Source organism: Pleurodeles waltl, chromosome 1_2, assembly GCF_031143425.1.
Source record: "Pleurodeles waltl isolate 20211129_DDA chromosome 1_2, aPleWal1.hap1.20221129, whole genome shotgun sequence".
In the NCBI taxonomy this organism is placed as follows: domain Eukaryota; kingdom Metazoa; phylum Chordata; class Amphibia; order Caudata; family Salamandridae; genus Pleurodeles; species Pleurodeles waltl.
Window position 1 is genome coordinate 695,551,938 of NC_090437.1, and position 20,853 is coordinate 695,572,790.

The 20,853-nt window shown below is 51.0% G+C and overlaps 1 pseudogene; it reads right to left on the reverse strand.

Moving 5' to 3' along the window:
- Nucleotides 1-4,794: 4,794 nt before the first annotated feature.
- LOC138257436 (5.8S ribosomal RNA) lies at nt 4,795-4,960 on the reverse strand (annotated as a pseudogene).
- Nucleotides 4,961-20,853: the final 15,893 nt, after the last annotated feature.

A 20,853-nucleotide genomic window follows, 5' to 3' on the forward strand; every position in this document is an offset into this window, starting at 1 on the left:
TCCAACAGATTTCTTTGTGCCAATTATTTTACCCCCCCTAACAGGGGGATGTCCCCTTTACATACATTATGCCTGGCGCAGTCATAATGTAGCGCAAAGGGTTACAAAGTGGCGCAATGCATGCATTGTGCCTCTTTGTATATATGGCGCAGTGTTTTTGGCCTTCTAACGCCCCGTTAGTGTAATAAATGACACTAGTGTGGTGTTAGAGTGGCACTAGGGGCTCTTAAACATACCACTATGGCAGTGCTTAATTTGTGCTTGTTAGTTCAGAGCACCGGCACTTATTTTTGAGTGCCAGCGCTTATTTTTCTGCCTCAAGCATTTACTGCGAGAAAAAAGAAACATATGGGAAAGACGGAGGAAGAGCAAAATGAAAAAGCGTCACAATGGGAAAAAGCAGAAATTTGCAAGAGTGAGCTGAAGTTGCATGGAGTGCTTGTAAATGGATTGAAGAGGCCCAAGATGGCTTCAGGATTACGCTGCTTCTGTAGTCCGTGTTTACACATTTAACTGCAGCAGCCACAAGTTTAAAGGAGCACTTTGGGCACCGGCACCTTTTTACTTACAAATTAAGCACTGCCCTACGGGGCATATTTGAAAAAAATGGCACTGCACACAGTGCTGCAACACTTTTGTTGCGCCCTTTAGCACCCGCTAATGCCACCATGTGTGCGTCATATTTAAAATATGGCGCACTATGGCGGTAGTGTGGGGACTAGCATGAGAATTCTTTATGCTACACTGGCGCTTTGCAGGATTAGCATAAAAAATGTTGGCGCTAATCCTGCAAAACACCCGAGGGCCCATTGTATCCAATGGGAGCGTGCTGAAAAAAAATGACGCAAAGAAATCTGTTAGATTTCTTTACGCCATTTTTTTGACGGGGGATGCGCCCTTTGCATACATTATGCCAGGCAGAGGCATAAGGTACCTCAAAAGGTTACAAAGTGGTGCACTGCATGCAAATGTGGCGCAGCATTTTTGGCCTTCTAACACCACATTAGCTTTAAAAAATTCCAATAATGTGGCATTAGAATGGCACTAGGGGCTCTCAAATATGCCCCTATGGGGCATATTTGAAAAAAGTGGCACTGCACACTGTGATGCACCCCTTTTCTTGCACCCATTAGTGCTCCCCTAATGCCCCCATGTGTGCGCTGTATTTAAAATATGGTGCAACATGGCGGTAGTTAGGGGACTATTGTCAGAACTTTTGACGCTAGTCCGGCGCTTTGCAAGATTACCGTAAAAAATTTTGAGGCCCCTTGTAACCAACAGAAGCCTCCTTTTAACACCTGCTCTGTCAGATTTCTTTGTGCTTTTTTTGGCCCTTCCTAACGGGGGAATGTCACCTTTGCATACATTATGCCTGGCGCAGGCATAATGTAACGCAAAGTAATACAAAGTGCATGCGTTGCGCCACTTTGTAAATATGGCATGGCTTTTTTGGCCTACTAACGCCACATTAGTGTAAAAATATGACGCTAATGTGGCATTAGAATGGCGCTAGGGGCTCTTAAATATGCCCCTATATTTTAGGTGGCTAGCCTTTACAAGAGATTTAAAACACATGAATGTATGTGAAAGGGGAGCGATGGAGAGACAAGGGGCACATTTGCTGGGTGGTAGTGAGTGAAACCGAGGAAGAGGTCATGGGTTGTGGGGCACTACAATAAACTGTCGCACAGGGAGCCACCAGTCCTAAAGCCGGCCCTGTGTGGAATATAAATCTGTTGAAGTAATTACCTGCAACTTGAATCTTGTGGTTCTAGAAGTAAAACTAAGGAAATATGCTTTTGCTATATAAAACCATTGGTCTGGAGTTAACTCATTGTGTGTGTGCTTCTTCTATTGCTTGTGTGGACAATTAATGCTTTACACTAAGCCTTGATAAACCACATTACCACAAAAGAGAGCACAGGTATTATCTACTTTAGCCTCTGTTAAGCCTCTGGGGGACCCCTGGACTCTGTGCACACTATGGGGGTCATTAAGACCCCGGCAGTTGGCAGAACACTGGTGGTAATACCGCCAACAGGCTGATGGTGTTCCGCTAGCGTATTATGACTGCATTCGCCACGGTCATACCGCCAGTCCCGCCAGTATACCACCAGGCTTAAGCCGGGCGGTCATAATCCACCAGGGCAGCGCTGCTTTGGGGATTATGAGTCCCAACCACCAGCCTGTCCATGGTGGTAAACACTGCCATGGAAAGGCTGGCGGTAAGGGGGACTCGGGGTGCCCCTGGGGGGCCCTGCACTTCCCATGCACTCGGCATGGGCAGTGCAGGGGCCCCCAGGCACAGCCCCATTGCGAATTTCACTGCCCGAATTATGGGCAGTGAAATGCGCGACGGGTGCTGCTGCACCCGCTGCACATCAACATTGCGCCAGCTCGATTACAAGCTGCTTCAATGTTGATGTGACTTTTCCGCTGGGCCAGCGGGCGGAAACGGCCCAACGGAAAAGTCATAATAGGGGGCCAAGCATACCCCCAGCACTGGTGGTATATTGGCTCCCGCGGCATCGGCAGTCTTTTTACAAGACGGTCAAAGTCGTAATGAGGGCCAATATCTCATTTGGATATAGTATATACAGAGCCAGCATCCTACAGAGTGATTTTGCTCCCTTGAACCAGAAAAACTAAAAATTATGAAAATATCACTACAACAAGTGCTGGGAGGCTAGAAATGGACCGACGGTACTGAAGGCTCAGGAACTGATACTGTGAAGGGGTTTATGTATCTTTTTGGGGCATGTGAAGTGTTTTTTTGTTCACTTACATCCAAGGTAAAAACCTGGAATCTTACCCGACTTGGAGCTCCACAGCCCTGGGTAGAAGGAGTGACTTTGCCCCCTTGAACCAGAAAAACTCAAAATGTCGAAAATATCACTAAAACAGGTGCTGGGAGGCTGGAAATGGGCCAGAGGCACTGAAGGCTCAGGAACTGATACTCTGAAGGGGTTTATGTACCTTTTTGGGCCATTTGATAGGGTTTTTGTTTTTCACTTCCATCCAAGGGAAAAATTTAGAATCTTACCCAACTTGGAGCTCCATAGCCCTGGGTAGAAGGAGTGACTTGCCCCCTTAAACCAGAAAAACTAAAAATAATGAAAATATCACTAAAACAGGTGCTGGGAGGCCAAAAATGGGCCACAGGCACTGAAGGCCGAGGAGCTGATACTGTGAAGGGGTTTTATGTAACTTTGTGGGTCATGTGAAGTGTTTTTTTGTTCACTTCCATCCAAGGGAAAAACCTGGAATCTTACCTGACTTGGAGCTCCATAGACCTGTGTAGAAGGAATACTTTGCCTCCTTAACCCCTTCTGTTCCTAGGGCATAATGGTTATGTCCTCAGCTGCAGCGCTGCTGTCTGGTATGGACCCTGCTGATGGCTTCTCTGAGCTTTCCCGGGCTCCTCTTCCAGCTTGGCCCCTGTAGGAAAGGGGGGTGCCAGGCATTAATGCAGGGCTAGACACTGCTCTAGGCCCAAACCTGGTGGAGGAGTACGAGTCCTCTCCAGTGTGTAGCCACCGTAACCTGTGTAGTGGCTGCCTTCACCATACTGTGAGCTCAGGGCGCTGCCTTTGGGTGGGTGCCTTCCACATTCCTGAAGCCCGGGCACGGGCAGACCAGGAGGCTTAAGCCCAGACTGCCCCACACCCTCTCCCCACTGGCCTGCCCATTTTCCTTGACTATTTACAGAACCCAGGGTGGAGGCAAAAGTTAGAGTCAACCTGGTGGGCCATCTGGTGGGCTAGCACAGCGACCAGATGGCCCAGGATGACTCGATGACCAGATGGCCTGTGATGACCCAGTGGCCAGAGTGACTCAGGCAGCATGGCAGGCAGCCAGGCAAAGACAAGAGCAGCTGTACACTCTGAGAGGCTCCTTCCTGGGGCAGCTTGCCTCCCAGTGACTTGCGCGGATCAGGGATTCCCACTCTGGCTATCTGGTTGCCATTCTGATTTGCATGGGATTGTGGCCCTTATACCTGCACCCGGTGGTGCAGGGCGGGGGGGTTGGATGCCGCAGTGCCGGGTGGGACATGGTGGAGGCAGCCTCCCACGGTCCCACAGCTCCCTCTCTCCCCATTGGCCTGGCGTAGAGGGACCACCCCCCTTAAGAGTGGGGGCGGGGAGGGGACACAGGCACCCACAGATGGAGAAAAAAAGCTTTGCTTACAGAGTGACTTTCCATAGATTGCAGTCAGGTAGCTGCTTTGCTACTTATGAAACCCTGACCCAGAATCAGGTAATTTACAAATGATTTAGCACTGACTACCCAACAAGCATGCGGTTCCCTAAGGGCAATGGAGGTGTCCCCCTTCTGACCCCATCCGCTGACATTCAGCGGGTTTCCATGCCTGATCTGAGGTCATAGTCAGATGCCGAAGCAGTGGGGGAAACCAGGACCAACATCCCCTTTGCTGTGGGGGACAAGGGGACATAGCAGCAGTTGGTCCTCCGCCCTGGGGAACCAGCCACAGAGATGTGCGCCCAGGGCAGTGTGCGCAGGAAGCTGTGGGACACACAGACAACCACACGCAGCATGTAGCCAGTCACCCCAGGAAGTGCCCAGAGCAGACTGGTCCCCTGCCTCCACTCTAGCGAGGTGGGGTAGCAAGGCTAGGCACACCAGCAGTGTACCTCTTTGAAAGGACTGGGGGTGGGATCCTGCTGCAGGCATTCAGGGGGGTCTGAACTTGAACGAGGAGAAAAAGGGAGCAGAGCTACCCTGCGACAGCCCCATCCGCACCCCAGGAAAGCCCCAGGACAATTGACAATCAAGCAATCCTCAGACAAGTGTAGCCCCGGGAGGAACCTGGGGCCGCATGGTGCATTCGAAGTGTTGATGAACAATGTGCCCTGCAAGTCACACTAATTTTCACACTAATTCTCGCAGCTAGCTGCATTCTTCATCGACACACAAGCCAAGTGATCCACCGCCAAAAGTCACAGGCATCTTTTCTCAACGTTCACCCACCAGTGTGTTTAGGAGAGGCGGAAGGAAGGCAGCACTGCCCATTCACCAAACACACAGCAGGATGGCCAGGCACCCTGTCAGGTTTCCCCTCTGGGAGTCAACCTCCACGATTCGCAGAACATCACAAGGCGCTCAGCACGAAAGCCTACCCACGTGAAGGTGGGATCCTGGAGCAGCTCAGGGGCCAGGTAGCCCCGCCACCAGCAGTCCCTCTCAGAAGACCAGGAGGGACCACGCAAGTCATCAAACCCTTACCACAGCCACACAGGACCAGTGCGAACCAGTTACCTTGCAATAACAGAGGGTCACCCCACCTGCACACCAGCTATCTGCCACCAGATTTCGATACCTACATGTCAAGACTCACTGGCTTACAGCAGCAGCCCCGAGCCGTGCTAGCTGGCTGGGGGATAGCCCACCACCACTGCCCTGGTCAGAGGCACTCCTCAGTCATTCAATTTCCAGGGCTTTTAGGGGGGTGGTCCCAGCCCAGGGAGGCACTTCAATTTGGTATCCCTCCCAGGGTTGTGCTGGGTGACCGTGGGTTCCATCTCAGGAGGAGCTTTCCGTCTTGCCACTCCCTGCATAAGAGGGTGAATTCCTCCCAGGCAGAGGAGCACACCCCATGCCCAGTCCTCTCCCAAGCACCCCAGCAGCCACAGACCACTCTGCCAGCCAGGAAGTATGAGGAGAGGGCCAGGCCCTGTGCCTATGGGTGTTTCGTTCTCGGAGGTGGCCAAGGGCTTCGGGCTGACACTGTCGGTCTCTCAGGCCGCTCCGCCGTTCATGATCCTTCTGCAGGTTTACCTACGGACACCTTGTTACGACCATTACTTCTTTTAGATAGTCAAGCTTGATCATCTTCTCGGTGCTCCACCAGGGCCGTTACTGACCCCAACAAGACAGATACCCAAGGACCTCACTAAACCATCCAATTGGTAGTAGCGACGGGCGGTGTGTACAAAGGGCAGGGACTTGATCCACGTGAGCTTATGACTCGCACTTACTGGGAATTCCTCGTTCAGGCCAAATAATTGCAATCCCCATTCCCTATCACGAACAGGGTTCAGTGGGTTACCCGCACCTGTCGGCAAAGGGTGGACACATACTGATCCATTCAGTGTAGCGCACGTGCAGCCCCGAACATCTAAGGGCATCACAGACCTGTTATTGCTCGATCTTGTGTGGCTGAACTCCACTTGTCTCTCAAAGAAGTTGGACGCCGACTGCTGGGGGTCACGTAACTTGTTAGCATGGAGGAGTCTCACTTGTTATCGGAATTAACCAGACAAATCGCTCCACTAACTAAGAACGGCCATGCACCACCACCCACAGATTCGAGAAAGAACAATCAATCTGTCAATCCTTTCTGTGGGGGTTATTCCAACTTTGGAGGAGGTGTTAATCCGCCCAAAAAGTGACGGAAAAGTGACGGATTTACCACCAGCCGTATTACGAGTCCATTATATCCTATGGAACTCGTAATACGGCTGGTGGTATATCCGTCACTTTACCGTCACTTTTGGGACGGATTAACACTCCTCCAAAGTTGGAATAACCCCCTGTATCTGGGCCAGGTGAAGTTTCCGGTATTGAGTCAAATTAAGCCACAGGCTCCACTCCTAGTGGTGCCCTGCCGTCAATTCCTTGACGTTTCAGCTTAACAACCATAATCCCCCAGGAACCCAAAGACTTTGGTTTCCCAGAAGCTGCTCAGCGGGTCATGGGCATAACATCACCGAATCACTAGTCGGCATAATTTATGGTTGGAACTACGACAGTATCTGATTGACTTTGAACCTCCGACTATTGTTCTTGATTTATGAAAACATTCTTGGCAAATGCTTTTGCTTTGGTTCGTCTTGCGCCGGTCCAAGAATTTCACCTCTAGTGGCACAATACAAATGCCCCCTGCCATCCTTTTTAATCATGGCCCCAGTTCTGAAAAAGAACAAAATAGACCCGGAGTCCTATTCCATTATTCCTAGCTGAAGTATTCAGGCAACTGGCCTGCATTGAACAGTCTAATTTTTTCAAAGTAAACGCTTTGGACGCCCAGGACACTCATTTAAGAGCATCATGGGGGTGCTGAGAGGCAGGGGCTGGGATAGGCAGTAGCTCGCCTCATGGCAGACCGCCAGCTCAATCCCAAGATACAAATATGGGCTTTTTAACTGCAGCAACTTTAATATACGTGATTGGAGTAGGAATCACCACGGCTGCTGGCACCAGGCTTGCCCTCCAATGGATCCTCGTTAAAGGATTAGGGGCCAGATGTATCAAGCCTTTCTGCATTCACAAAAGGTGCGAATGACCGTTTGCGAATGCAAAAATGCCTTTCAGTATTTATGAAAGGCATTTGCAACGCAAATTTAAGGAATCGCTAAAATAGCGATTCCTTAAATTTGGGAGCCTGTTTAGAGAATCGCAAATTGCGATTCTCTAAATAAGAAATCGCAAATAAGAAATCCTTCTTTGCGATTTCTAAATAAGCAATTCCTTAATGCGAATTGGGCATTAAGGAATTGCTATTACCACCAAGTGGAACTTGGTGGTAATCATGTGCAAATTTTAAAAAATGCATTAAAAATGCATTTTTAAAATTGACATGTAATGCACACATGCCCCTTTGGCATGTGTGCACCTTACATGTCCTGAAATATTTTTTTGGGTTGCAGCAGAGGGGGCCTTAGGCCCCCAGCACCCTGGGGTTTTACATTTCCTAAATTGCGAATTCCTGTTAGGAATTCGCAATTTGGGAAATGCAAAAAATTTGCAAATATGGGCCTACAGGCCCATAGGTGCGAATGGGGTCTGTATCGCAATTTGCGATTCGGTAATAGCATTTGCGGTTTTTAAGAAATCGCTATTACCGAATCGCAAATATGATACATTGCATTTTGCGAATCAGAAATAGCGATTTCTTAAAAATCGCTATTTCCGAATCGCAAATGCATTTTTTGCATCTGGCATTTGCATCTGGCCCTTAAAGTGTACTCATTCCAATTACAGGACCTCGAAAGAGTCCTGTATTGTTATTTTTTGTCACCACCTGCATGGGTACTGGCGGGCACCAGCCATCGCCACAGGAGGGGCACAGCCAGGCCAAGGCACAGCCTGATTGAGACACAGAGGTACCTGCCGGCCTGGGCCAGCTGAGACACCCCACAGAATGGTCATTCCGAGGTGTTGCAGAAATGTGCTGGGTGGAGGAGGGCGACAGCACACAGATGCCTGGACTGCCAGGCAGCTTGCAGGATCTGGAACCATCCAACCCCTTCCACTCTCAGTGGTCAGACTGCTGGAGGGGCATAAGCTGGCGGGCTGTTGGCCTTCATTCTGACAGCAAAGGGAAGGGCCTCTGCAAACAGCAGGCCCTCGAGTCGGACGGTCCATGGTGGGGAGGAAGCTCTTTGCTTGTAACAACAGCCGAGATTGGCCAAGCGGCCCATCCCCAAACAGACTATGTGTGCCCAATCGATCAGACTACAATGCTGGCTGGACCCTCTTCCCCAGTGGGCGGGGAGAGTGCAGGCCACCTAGTATGGGGATGTCAGTTTGCTCTCTGGGAAGCCAGGTTCGGAGGAGAGACTCATCACACAGGGCTGCAAGGTGGCTGCACACCCGGGCCACAGGGCAGGCCAATCCAGGCCCGGGCCCTGGTAGCGCCCGGCTAAGAACCACTGGACCACAAGAGGGTCTGGCATACCTTGTCCCTAGTAATCCAGAGGAAAGCTACCCCCCTTTCTTGTACTCCGTGGGCACTGTGGGACGGAGGGGGGCACCAGTGAGAATGCACCTGACCTCCTGGAGCCCTGGCTGGGCTTGAGGAAGCGAATAAGCCATCATCTGGACTTCCAGGGCAGCCAAGAGAACGGCCATCTGGTAATAACATGCCTTAACGTAAGGAGCCTGCGCATTTCCCTACAGGGGACTCTATGGCCTGGGTTCTCAGAGCCCCACTGGCTTTTAGGAATGGGGCTGCAAGAGGGGCCTTGACGGACCTCCGTCCTGGGCACCTTGCCACACAACGGGCTGGAGGATGACGCCCAGGAGAGGGGCTCCCACCCTGACCCCGGGGCACAGACTGGGCCCCTGAGCATGACCTGGCAGGGCAAGCCTCCTTGGGTCAGCCCGGCGATCTGGACATGCCATAGGAATGCACAGAGCACAACCAGATGCTCTGGGGTCTCAGAGCGACCAGATGGCGGTGCTCAGAGGACAGTCATCTGGTCGCATTGTTACTTAACATAAGGAGACTGCGCATGCCCCTGCAGGGAACTCTGCAGTTTGGGTTCTCAGAGTCCCTGCTGGGCCTCAGGCATGGGGCCGCAAGGGGGCCCCAGTGGACCTCTAAACCAGGGCCCTGAGGCTCCCAGGGCCTGCGGGACCCTGTCCCAGAGTATTTGCCACCCAGAAGGGCTGAGGACAAAGCCCAGGCAAGGGGTACCCACCCTGGGGCCTCTCAGACTCATGGACTAGGGCCGCTGTCAGAGCCCCTGAACCCAAACCAGCAGAGAAAGCCACCCTTGGCCCAGTGTACGCCAAGGCCCTCCAGAGTACGGCAGGCTGGAGGAAGGGAGCATATACCCCAGGCCCCGGGAGCACCGATCTCATGCCCCAGGATGTCAGTTTGCTCTTTGGGAAGCCAAGTTTGGAGGAGAGACCCATCGGACAGTTCTGCAAGGGACAACAGTCCTGGGCCCCAGGGCAGGCCGCCCTGAGCCCTTGTGGTGCTCAATCAAGACCCACTGGACCCCAAGGGGGTCCGGAGTAGCCTGCCCATAGTAATCTGGAGGAAGGTTACCCCACTTTCTTGTACGCGGTTCACACCGAGGGATGGAGGGGACTGTCGGCGACATGCACCCAACCTCGTGAAGACCTGGGTGGGCTTGAGGAAGCAAATGAGCCCACATTGGGACTTCCGGGGTAGCATGGCCATCTGGTCATGCCATAGGAAGGCATGGAGTACAACCAGATGACTCGAGTTGTCAAGCAACCAGATGGCCGGGCCACAAGGATGTAAGGCTCCACAGCAGCCGTGGAATCCGGGGCTGGAGGACGAAGACCAGGACAGTGGCTCCCACCCCAGGGCCCGAATGGGGCCCCTGAACACAAACTGGCAGGGGAAGCCTCCTCGGGCCTGGTGGACTCCCAGGCTCCTCAGGTTATGACAGGGAGCGATCGTCCCAGGGCACGCCAGGTGCCCAGGGCCCGGTCAGAGCTCCCTGAACTGAGACATGCCCATGGAGAACAGAGTCCTCCCCAGACCCTGTCCCAGGCACCGTGTCACCCGGTGGGCCGGAGGATGAAGCCCAGGACCATCCCAGGGCCCACCGGAGCCCCTGAAACCAAACTGACAAGGGGAAGCCCTCCAGGCCCTGATGGATTCCCATCGCCCAGGCCTGGGACCCTCAGGGTACGGCAGGCTGGAGGAAGGGAGTGCCCGTCCCAGGCCAGGGCCCGGCGGGGGCCAATGGCCCAGTCGGGGATCTCTGAACATGGCCAAGCAGGGGAGGCCTCCAAGGACCCCGTCCCAGGTTCCTTGGCACATGGCAGGACCGAGGACGAAGCCCAGGTTGGTTATGGCAGGCTGTAGGAAAGGAGCAACCGCCCAAGGACCAGGCAGTGGCCCAGTCAAGCCTTTCCGGGCCCAGTGGATTCCCAAGTCCAGGCCCCTTGGGGTAGGGCAAACTGGAGAAAGGGAGCCTGCGCCCCAGGGCCCGACGGGGGCCCAGTGGGGGCCCCTGAACCCAAACTGTCAGGGGAAGCCTCCCTGGGCCCTGTGGATTCCCAAGCCCGGGCCCCTCGGGGTAGGGCAGGCTGGAAGAAGAGAGCATCCGCCCCAGGGCCTGGTGAGGCCCCTGGCCCTGGTCAGAGCTCTCTGAACACAGCCATGCATGGGAGTCCTCCCTGGACCCTGTTCTGGGTGACTTGCCACCCAGTGGGCTGGAGGGCGAATCCCAGGATGGGGCTCCCACTTTGGGGCCCGCCGGGGCTAATGAACCCAATCTGGCAGGGGAAGCCTTCCTGGGCCCAGTGGATTGCCAGGCCCCGGCACCTCTGGATATGGCAGGCTGGAGGAAGGGAACATCCGCCCCATGCCATGTTCAGAGACCCAGGGGTCTCTGAACATGGCCACGCAGGGGAGGCCTCACCAGACCCCATCCCAGATGCCTTGCCGCAAAGAAGGCCGGAGGACGAAGCTCAGGTCGGGGGCTTCCACCCCAGGGCCTCCCGGAGCCCTGGCCTGGGGCCCCTGAACCGGAACTGGCAGGGGAAGCCTCCCTGGGCCCAGTGGACTCCCAGGCCTGGGCCCCTCATGGTATGACAGGCTGGAGGAAGAGAGCCCCCATCCCAGGGCCAGGCGGGGGCCTGGTCAGAGCTCTCTGAACAATGCCACGTGGGAAAGGCCTCCCCAGACCCTATCCCAAGTGCCTTGCCACACAGCGGGCCAGGGGACAAGGCCCAGGTCGGGGGCTCCCACCCTGGGGCCTCCTGGAGCCCTGGCCCAGGGCCCAGATGGGGCCCCTCACCCTGAACTGACAGGGGAAGCCTCCCCAGGCCCAGTGGAATCCCAGGCTGGCAGGCTGAAGGAAGAAAGCACCCGTCCCTGGGCCCGGCAGGGTCCCGGGGCCCGGCTGGGGCTCTCTTAACACGACCATGCAGGAGAGGCCTCCTGGTCCCAGGTGCCTTGCCACACAGCCGGCCGGAGGACGAAACCCAGGATGGGTGCTCCCACTACAGGGTCTGCCGGAGCCCTGGCCCCTAAACTCAAACCGGAAAGGAAAGCACCCCAAGGCCTGCCGGACTCCCAGGCCTGGGCCCCTCAGGGTACAGAAGGCTGGAGAAAGGGAGCGCCTGCTCCAGGGCCTGGCAGGGACCTGGGACCCAGTTGCGGCTCTCTGAGCACGGCAAATCTCAAATTTAGCTAAAATAATCTAATTTTTCTTACATTTCTGTCTGGAATCACTGGGCAAGCACAAATTTCCTAACACCCAGCATTCCCCTCCATCTCCCGAGTAAAATGATACCTCACTTCTGTTGGTGGGCCAAGTGCCTGCAACGGGAAAGGGCCAAAAACTTGTAGAGATTGAGGGGGATATTAGGGCGAGTTGATAAGTGCATTTTTTTTTAAATGTTTTTAGGCTGACAGTGCTTTGGGAACCCACACAAGGGAGGCAGTTTTTCCGGGATCCACCATTGTTTTCAGACCCATGTCTATTGCTAACTGGAAGAAGGTTGAAAGCCCAAACAAATAGGAAAAATGGGGTATGTCCCAGGAAAATGACAAAAATGTGTTGAAAAACATGTTTTTCTGATTCTAGTCTGCCTGTTCCGGAAAGCTGGGAAGATGGTCGTTTTAGCACTGCAAACCCTTCGTTGATGCCTTTTGCAGGGAAATAACTAGATGCTTTCTTCTGCAGCACTTTTTCCCAAAACTCCAAATTTCTCAGTCTGCATCAGGGGAATTCAGAAGCTCCGGGTACCTTTAGAATCTCCAGAATGTTAGGAAAAAAGAATGCAAATTTGCCCTGGATAGCTTATGTGGACAAAAAGTTATGGGGCCTAAGTGCGAACTAGCCATAAAAAAACTTGACATGGGTGGGGGGAAAAGGTATGACAGCGAAGGGGTTAACCAGAAATCACATAACATGTACCTATCACATACCATTATGCTATCACAGCAACTCAAGGGCGCTATGCAAAAGATCAGAGCATAGTTGAGCACCTGCTTATATCCAACTGCGTTGTCTAAACCGCTTATATTTACCTTGAAAATTGATTGAGCATCAAAATGTGGGAATTGTGGGCATTTCTTGCCTTTCTCTGAGTATAGCTGAGTGCTTGTTTTTAAGCAACTACAATCCCTAAAGTTTCTCTGAATCAGTGCATGAGCTGCAGACGCTATAGGTCGGAAACAGAAAGTGGCAACCACTACTCACTGTTTCGGAAATGTACTGTCTGCAGCTCGTGCGCCAGCTGGGAGAAAGTCCGGGTTAAATCAATGTAATGCGATTCAAAGGTACAGACGCATAAAAAAGGGGCACTCTGATCTGAGAAAGCGCACGCGCTCATGATCACACCCCAGCATGTTTTTTCGAGATGCCAGTAAGTTAGAAAGAAGGACACGTCGGGAAAAAATATCATCCAGGTATGCCCAAATCCATAATTTCACTTAATGAAACAAAAACACACGGAGCTCTGACCCTGTTTCTGTATTTCCATCTGCGCCCTCTGTGCCCAGGAGCATGCTGAACGTGTTGCGCTGAAATAACAGGCCGCATTTTGACAAGTCTGGCAATCATGTCCCTAAGGGAGGTGGCGAGGGTCTGTCTAGGAAGCTCGTGCAGGACGTGTATTGTTTCAAACCATCATACAACTCATTGCCTTCCCGTCAATATATTTCATTGCTGCGGCGCCGGAAACGTATCCCTGTAGCACCGCCATATCATATCCCGCCCTTTGAGGGAAAATCGTTCTGAAAGGCTGGGCCGGCCGCGCTGCCCGTAACTCGTGCGCCTCATTTGTTAGAAGAGCAGGGGCCGCAGTGTGGTCTAGTGGGAATGCAGTATCACGCCCCTGCAGCCAGTGATTTATTGCAACTATCACATTGCAACTATTGTAATTATAGAATGATCCGCACCCGTAGCCGCGCCATTCAATCTACACTACCAGCCAGAATGCGCTCGCGCCTAGACCTACCTGTTGCTGCACTGAATATATAGTGGAAGTGTTAGCGCTCCTGACCTTAATAAGTAAACTTACAGGTGACCAAATAGGTTGATGAACCTTTTGACTCTCAAAAAGTTCTTACCATAGCTCCAGTACATAATGAATAATTAACCCACAATAATCAATAATCATAAGTAATCAATAAAATCAATAAACAATAGAGTCAGTAATTTTCCCACAACATGGCCTTCCAGTCATGAATAACCACACCTTTAGTAAAAGTTTAGAATGTTTATTTCCCTATATTAACAATGCTAAGGTCATGTAGATTAATCTTAAAATCAAATGAAACACATACAGAAACAACACTGGTTGTCCAAAACGGCGAAAGAAATGCAATCTAATCAAAGCTTGAACTACATCACATTCTAAAGTTAAGGTGCAAATCAATAGCAAAGTCATCTGTGTCAATGAGATGAAATACATGAAGTTGAGCAGAGAAATTCATCAAGCATTAGTCCCTATTGACATAAATCAGGATCCTTACTAACATCAGATTAGCATCAGCATGTTGGGCTTCATGCAAAACAATTTAGTAACACAAATTGGAAAAAAACATGTAACTATGGTAGAGCCATAGACAAAATAGTGCAGTTGGTACCTAGAAAGAAAAAGCAAATATGCATAATAATCACATTTCAGGATGTACCTATCCTCGTTATGGATCAACAAAGCAGAATCAGGCTTCGTCCTCAGGACATCAGTCGATCAGCAAGGCATCAGGCTCTCAGTCAGGAAAATATGGGCAAAGTCATTTAGCATTAAAGATAAGCACGTCTCTAGTAAACATGCACATCAAGATAATAACCTTTCGATCAGGAACAATAAGGGCAATGGCCAGAATGTCAGAATGACACTGCCCTCTCAGAATGAGTGTTGTTATATCAAAGTCACTTAAACTAGCCCCTAATTCCCTATTGGTCAGTTAATCATATGTTCACACTTTGTCCAAAAAAACTACTATACCAAATCAATGAATTCTAAAGTTTCTCCATTCTCATATTGTTGATTGGTTCGTCTTGCGATGGCCTCATTATCTGGCTTGTCGGGTAACAATATTGTTGCAGCTTCCACTCTAGTCAGTATCTTCATTGTTCTTGTGCTGGGAAATGTTGAATTAGCAGGAATATCATCTCCTAACAGTCGGTTCACACGAAAAGCTTCCGTTAGGAGCACATTTAAACAATACAATGGACTTTTCACAGTTTAATTCACTTGGTCAGCATTTTATTAAACGCTAAGAAATACAGGTTTTCATGAGGCCTGGCAAAATAGGCCAAGACACTCGCTAAGTTAAGGCCTACAATTAATAAAGCTAAAGCTAAATTCATAACCCTTAATATGACATATTACTGCATTAGTCTCACACATATTCAATATTTCGTAAGTATTAATCATTGATTAGTACACTTCGTTAACATTGGTGGCCATTCTTCGTGATCACATTTTCAAATGTGTGCATTATCTTCTGCGTTATTTCATTTTCTACATAAACTCATTATTCAAAATCTATAAACATTCATTAATAATTTTTATTAAGACATCTGCGCTAGCACAAGTAGCACAGCAAGCAATGTGTCCCTGGTCACACCCGCTGAATGATAATCTGGAACACAAATGAGAGCAACAGGAAAGTTTTATTTCTCACACTTGATATGTTTGCTTCTCTATATTCACCTTTGTTTGTCCTCTTTGCAATGTAAGCAACTTCCATTTTAGATTTGTCGCAAAACAGAGCTCAACTGCCCATGTGGACCACAGACAACCCTTTTCTACAGGTACAGTGGTCTTCCCTTCTGGAGGGTCACCCTCAAACTTTTTGACTTCCTCCTCATCTTTTTCTGACCTTGTTTTTGGTTAACTAGTGCTAAAGTACTTGTTCTCTCTCCTTAAAATGTGGTAGTATTGGCTTATCCATATTGGCATACTTAATTTACTTGTGTGCCACCCACTACAGTAGCCTTGTAAATGCCTCACTTACACCTGGATAGAGCTGTGTCTCTCCCCGTACAAAGGGCTGTATAACCCTCTGTAGAATGTCTGGAGCCAAGAAAGGAAGGGCAGGGACTTTGTGATCTTCAAATGCCTCTTTTGAAGTCTCCCCCACTGCAATGCCACATTTGGGTATTAGTAATGGACTGGACCTGCATCTCTACAACCCAGACCTCGAGTGACTCCAAGGGCCAGCTAACTAACCTGTTTTTTGAAGTCTCAGGGACACAAAATACTTCCAACCCACCTGCTCTTGCACCTGGAGTCTCTCATCTGCGAGTCTGCCCTACCAAGTCGTACCACCCCAGTCTTGGAAGTGGGTCTAAGGTGCTCTGCCCTCTGTGGTGCTCATCAGAACCGCAAAGCAATGCCATAAAGACCGTGCACCAAGATTTAAGGTACCGTGTTTAGCAGGCCTAAGTGGGTCCCTGTATCTGGATGCGCTCTATCGCGGTCGACCTGAACTCTTGACTTTGTCTTGGTCCGATGCGACTGGATAACCACAGTTGGTGCTTTGCTTTTTATGCTCTATTTTCACCTAAATCTTTCAAATTGCATATCGCAGGATCTACTTATTGGATTTTTGTCATTTTGGTCTTGTTTTACTCAGATAAAACAATTCTATTTTTCTAAATTGATGTGGAGTCTTTTGTGGTGTCTTTCACTGTGTTACTGTAATTGTGTTGAACAACTACTTTACACATTGCCTCTTAAGTTGTGCCAAGCTACCAGAGGGGATTACAGGTTAATTAACGGAGTGTAACTGAATTACTCTGACTAGGATTGCTGTCCCTACTTGGACAGGGTGCATAACCCAAACCCAATTTCTAATATTGGAGATCCGCAGTAAGGCGCACCCACTGAATTTGAGCCACAAAACACCACCACCCATACACCATCCACGCACCACACTGCACACAACCCAACACATCACCCCACACACCCTCATACATACCACTCACACTACACCCATGGCACCACAAAGACACCCCAGGTTCTCAGAGGAGGAGGTAGGGGTTATGGTGGAGGAAATCATACGGGTAGTGCCACAGCTATACGGATCACAGGTCCATTGCTAGGAAGATGGAGCTATCGCAGAGACTGCTGGACAGGGTCAACGCCATGGGACAGCACCCCAGAACACGAGATGACATCAGGAAGAGGTGGAACGACGTACAGGGGAAGGTGCGTTCCGTGGTTGCAAGACATCAGATAGTTGTACAGAGGACTGGCGGTGGACTCCCACCTCCTCCTCCACAACTAACAACATGGGAGGAGCAAGTCTGCGATCATGCATCCTGAGGGCCTGGCAGGAGTAGCAGGAGGACTGGACTCTGGTAAGTCAAATCTTTACTACTTTATCCCCCTCCTACTTGCATGCCATCACAAACTCCTACCCCTACCCAAACCCCATCACTCCACCACCTCACATATACCCCACCATCACAACCCACCCATCCCAATACCAAGTCCTGGATGCAATAACAATGCATGGACCCCCATCACAGACGTGCATGGACACCCATCACCACAGCATGCACACTAGTAACAATCACTGAGCCAAACCAATCTCACCTCACACAAGCCATTGCTGCCTTGCTAATAACAACCATAGAGGGAAACATATCCATGCACAAGATTGCACACACAGATCCAATACCACTGCATTTACATCCCCACAGGACCCCCACTCAACGTCACCAGAGAGGAGGTGTCAGACACATCCAGTCCCCCCACAGAAGAGGTCCACAGTGATGACAGCATCTCTGCAGGCCTGGATCCCGATGACCAACCTGGCCCATCAGGGACTTCTGGACAGTCGGTGACCCAGGCACAGTCCCAACCCACCACAGAGCCTCCCCCTCAGGAAACACCACCACAGCACCCACCCAGTGAGCCCATCCCTCTGTCCCCAGGACACGTCAATCAGCAGTGTGTCCACCACTAGAAGGACCCCAGGCAACCCCACAAACACAGGACGATCAGGGACCTGGGGTCAGTGGCAGTGGGCACACGGTTAAGGGGACAGAGGCACAGGACAACAGGGAAGCTGGGAGGACTTCTGTGTGACAAGGGGAGGACAAGCCCAGGGAACCGACTGTCCACGAGGCACTCACCAACATCCTGGGAGCATACCACCATTCTCAGGAGACTATGGGCCAGATACTGGCCAAGCTGCAGGAGACCCAGCTGCTGCTGGAGGGACAGTACCTGGGTATAAGGGAGGACCTGAGGGACATCCACACCACCCAGGTCACCATTGCAGGGTTGCTGGCAGACATGGCCAACACCATGAGGGAGGCAGTGGCACACCAACGGGCCCCTGACACTAGCCACAACGAAGAACAGCCCTCTACCTCCGCCGACGCTAGTGGACAGAAGGCCCCGCCACAGGACCAACAGGTCACCAGCACCCCACCCCCTGCCGAAGGAGAACCACCACGCAAAAGGTCCCTGCGATCCAGGCAGAAGCCAGAGAGCATTTCCAAGACCCCTGGCAGGAAATGAGACCCTCCTGATTGTCACCCTTCTGTCCCACTCTGTCACCCTGCCCACCTTGAACTGCCATTGCTCCCCTTCCTATGGCCCCTTGGACAATGCACCTGTGATAAAAATAGACTGGACTCTACCCTGGACTTTCCTCCATCAGCAAGCCAGCCTATTGCAATACTCACTCCACTTTCTAGCACCAAAATAAACACCCTTGGAACAAAATAAAATATGGAGTCTGTCAATTGTTTGACAAATATAATAGTTTCACAAACTGTAAACATTGCAATTCAAATGCACTGTAATATTTACATAGGTATGACCTGAAGTAGGCAGCAGTAAACACACCAGGAGCCAGAGTGGGGCAAAGAGATCTGAAAATAGAGATGCCAACGGGTACAGTAAGTGGCCATAGAAATAGGGAATTCAGGCTGCCATGTTCAATGTCAAACACAAAACTGCAATGGAAGGTGAAGTTACAGTTTCTTACCTGTGTGTCACTGGAAGTACTGTTGAATTAGTGTAGTTCTGTTGTCCACATCTTCTTCCTCTTCGTCACTGTCCACAGGCTCCACCGCTGCCACACGACCATCCACAGGCTCATCCTCCTGCAGAAAAGGCACCTGGAGTCTCAAGGCCAGGTTGTGTAACATGCAACATGCAATGATGATCTGGCACACCTTCTTGGGTGAGTAGTACAGGGATCCACCTGTCAGGTAGAGGCACCGGAATCTGGCCTTCATGAGGCCAAAGGTTCACTCAATTATCCTCCTTGTTCGCCCGTGTGCCTCATTGTAACGTTCCTCTGCCCTTGTCCTGGCATTCCTCACTGAGGTCAGTAGCCATGACAGGTTGGGGTAACCAGAGTCACCTGCAAATATCAAGGGATACCTGTTAGCCACACACTCACCCTTAGGGCCAAACTCACACCCATATACCTACATCAACTGGGTGGGTACCATGAGCTCACCTATTAGCCTCTGGAGTTGAGACACCACATATTGGATGCTGCTATTCCTCAGGATAAAGGCATCATGCACAGAGCCAGGTTACTTTGCATTGACATGGGAGATGTACTAGTCCGCCAAACACACCATCTGCACATTCAGAGAGTGAAAGCTTTTTCTATTTCTGAACACTTGTTCATTTCTCCGGGGGGGCGGGCAACAAATGCAATATGTGTACCATCAGTGGCACCAATGATGTTGGGGATATGTCCCAGTGCATAGAAGTCAGCCTTCACTGTGGCCAAATCCTCCACATGGGGGAATGAGATGTAGCTGCGCAAGTGTTTCATCAAGGCAGACAACACTCTGGTCAGCACGTTTGTGAACATAGGCTGTGACATGTATAATGCCATGGCCACTGTCGCTTGGAAGGAACCACTTGCCAGGAAATGGAGCACTGACAGGACCTGCACTAGAGGGGGGATACCTGTGGGCTGGTGGATAGCTAAGATCAGGTCTGGCTCCAATTAGGCACACAGTTCTTGGATTGTGGCCCTACCAAGTCTGTAGGTCAGAATAATGTGCCTATCTTCCATTGTCACTAGGTCCACCAGGGGTCTGTACACGGAGGGATGTCTCCATCTCCTATTCAACCTCAGTGGTTGAACTCTAGGGTGAAAAACGGCGAGCAGAAGATCATATACACACATATTCCAACATTAATATGCAATTTATTCTTTATAGAAACAGTATGTGAAGTTGTAAGTCAGTTGATGTGCCAATGTCTGCTGTGACACAGTTAGGTGCCATTGCCTGTGCCCCCCTGAAATGGCGGCTGCCTGACCGGTGAGGAGGGACAAGTGGAAATGAGGTAATTCTGCTGGCATTGTGCTCTGTTGCGGGCGGCGGTCGATGACCGCTGCGCAACACCACATTGGTTATCATTGGGCCCTATGGGGTTTCAGGAGCCAATGGTGATGTACGCCGGCGGTGACGATACGCACCGCTGCGGATGTGACTGCCATTTTTTATCTGTTCACTCACTTGCTACCTGACCTTCAACAGGAGTGGACTGTCTGGGGAAAGGGCCCCTGCCTTCACTTCGGAGGAGTTGGAGACTGGTGGATGGGGTCCTACCCCAGTACCCTTTACTCTATGGTCCTCCAGACAAACAGGTGAGTACACTGTGAGCATGATGCGTGGGCAATGAATGTATGGATTGCTGTTTGTGTCAGCCTTGTGTGGGGGGGTGTGAGGGGTCCTGGGCAGAGTGCTGCATGTATGGAGGGCAATGTATGTGCGTAAGGGGATGGGGAGGATATGTTGGGCCATGAGTATAACATTCCGGAAGGTATGACTAATACCTTTCCTGCTGTTTTTTTTCTGCAGGTCAGCGCCATCAGAAAAAGGGTATTTGGCGTGCCATCGCCAAGGAGGTGCTGACTCTGGGGGTCTTCGACAGGCAGAGCACCCACTGACTTAAACAGTGGGAATACCTGCGCCGCTGGGCAAGGAAGACGGGGGAGGCCCTGCTGGGGCTGGCCTCCCAATGAGGAAGTGGTGCCCGTCGTACCCTGACCCCCCTGATGTTCCGCATCCTGGCGGTGGCCTATCCGGAGTTGGATGGGCCCTTGAAGGCATCACAGCAGCCACAAGGGGGTGAGTACAGATTCAGAATCATAACTTTGCACGCATTAAG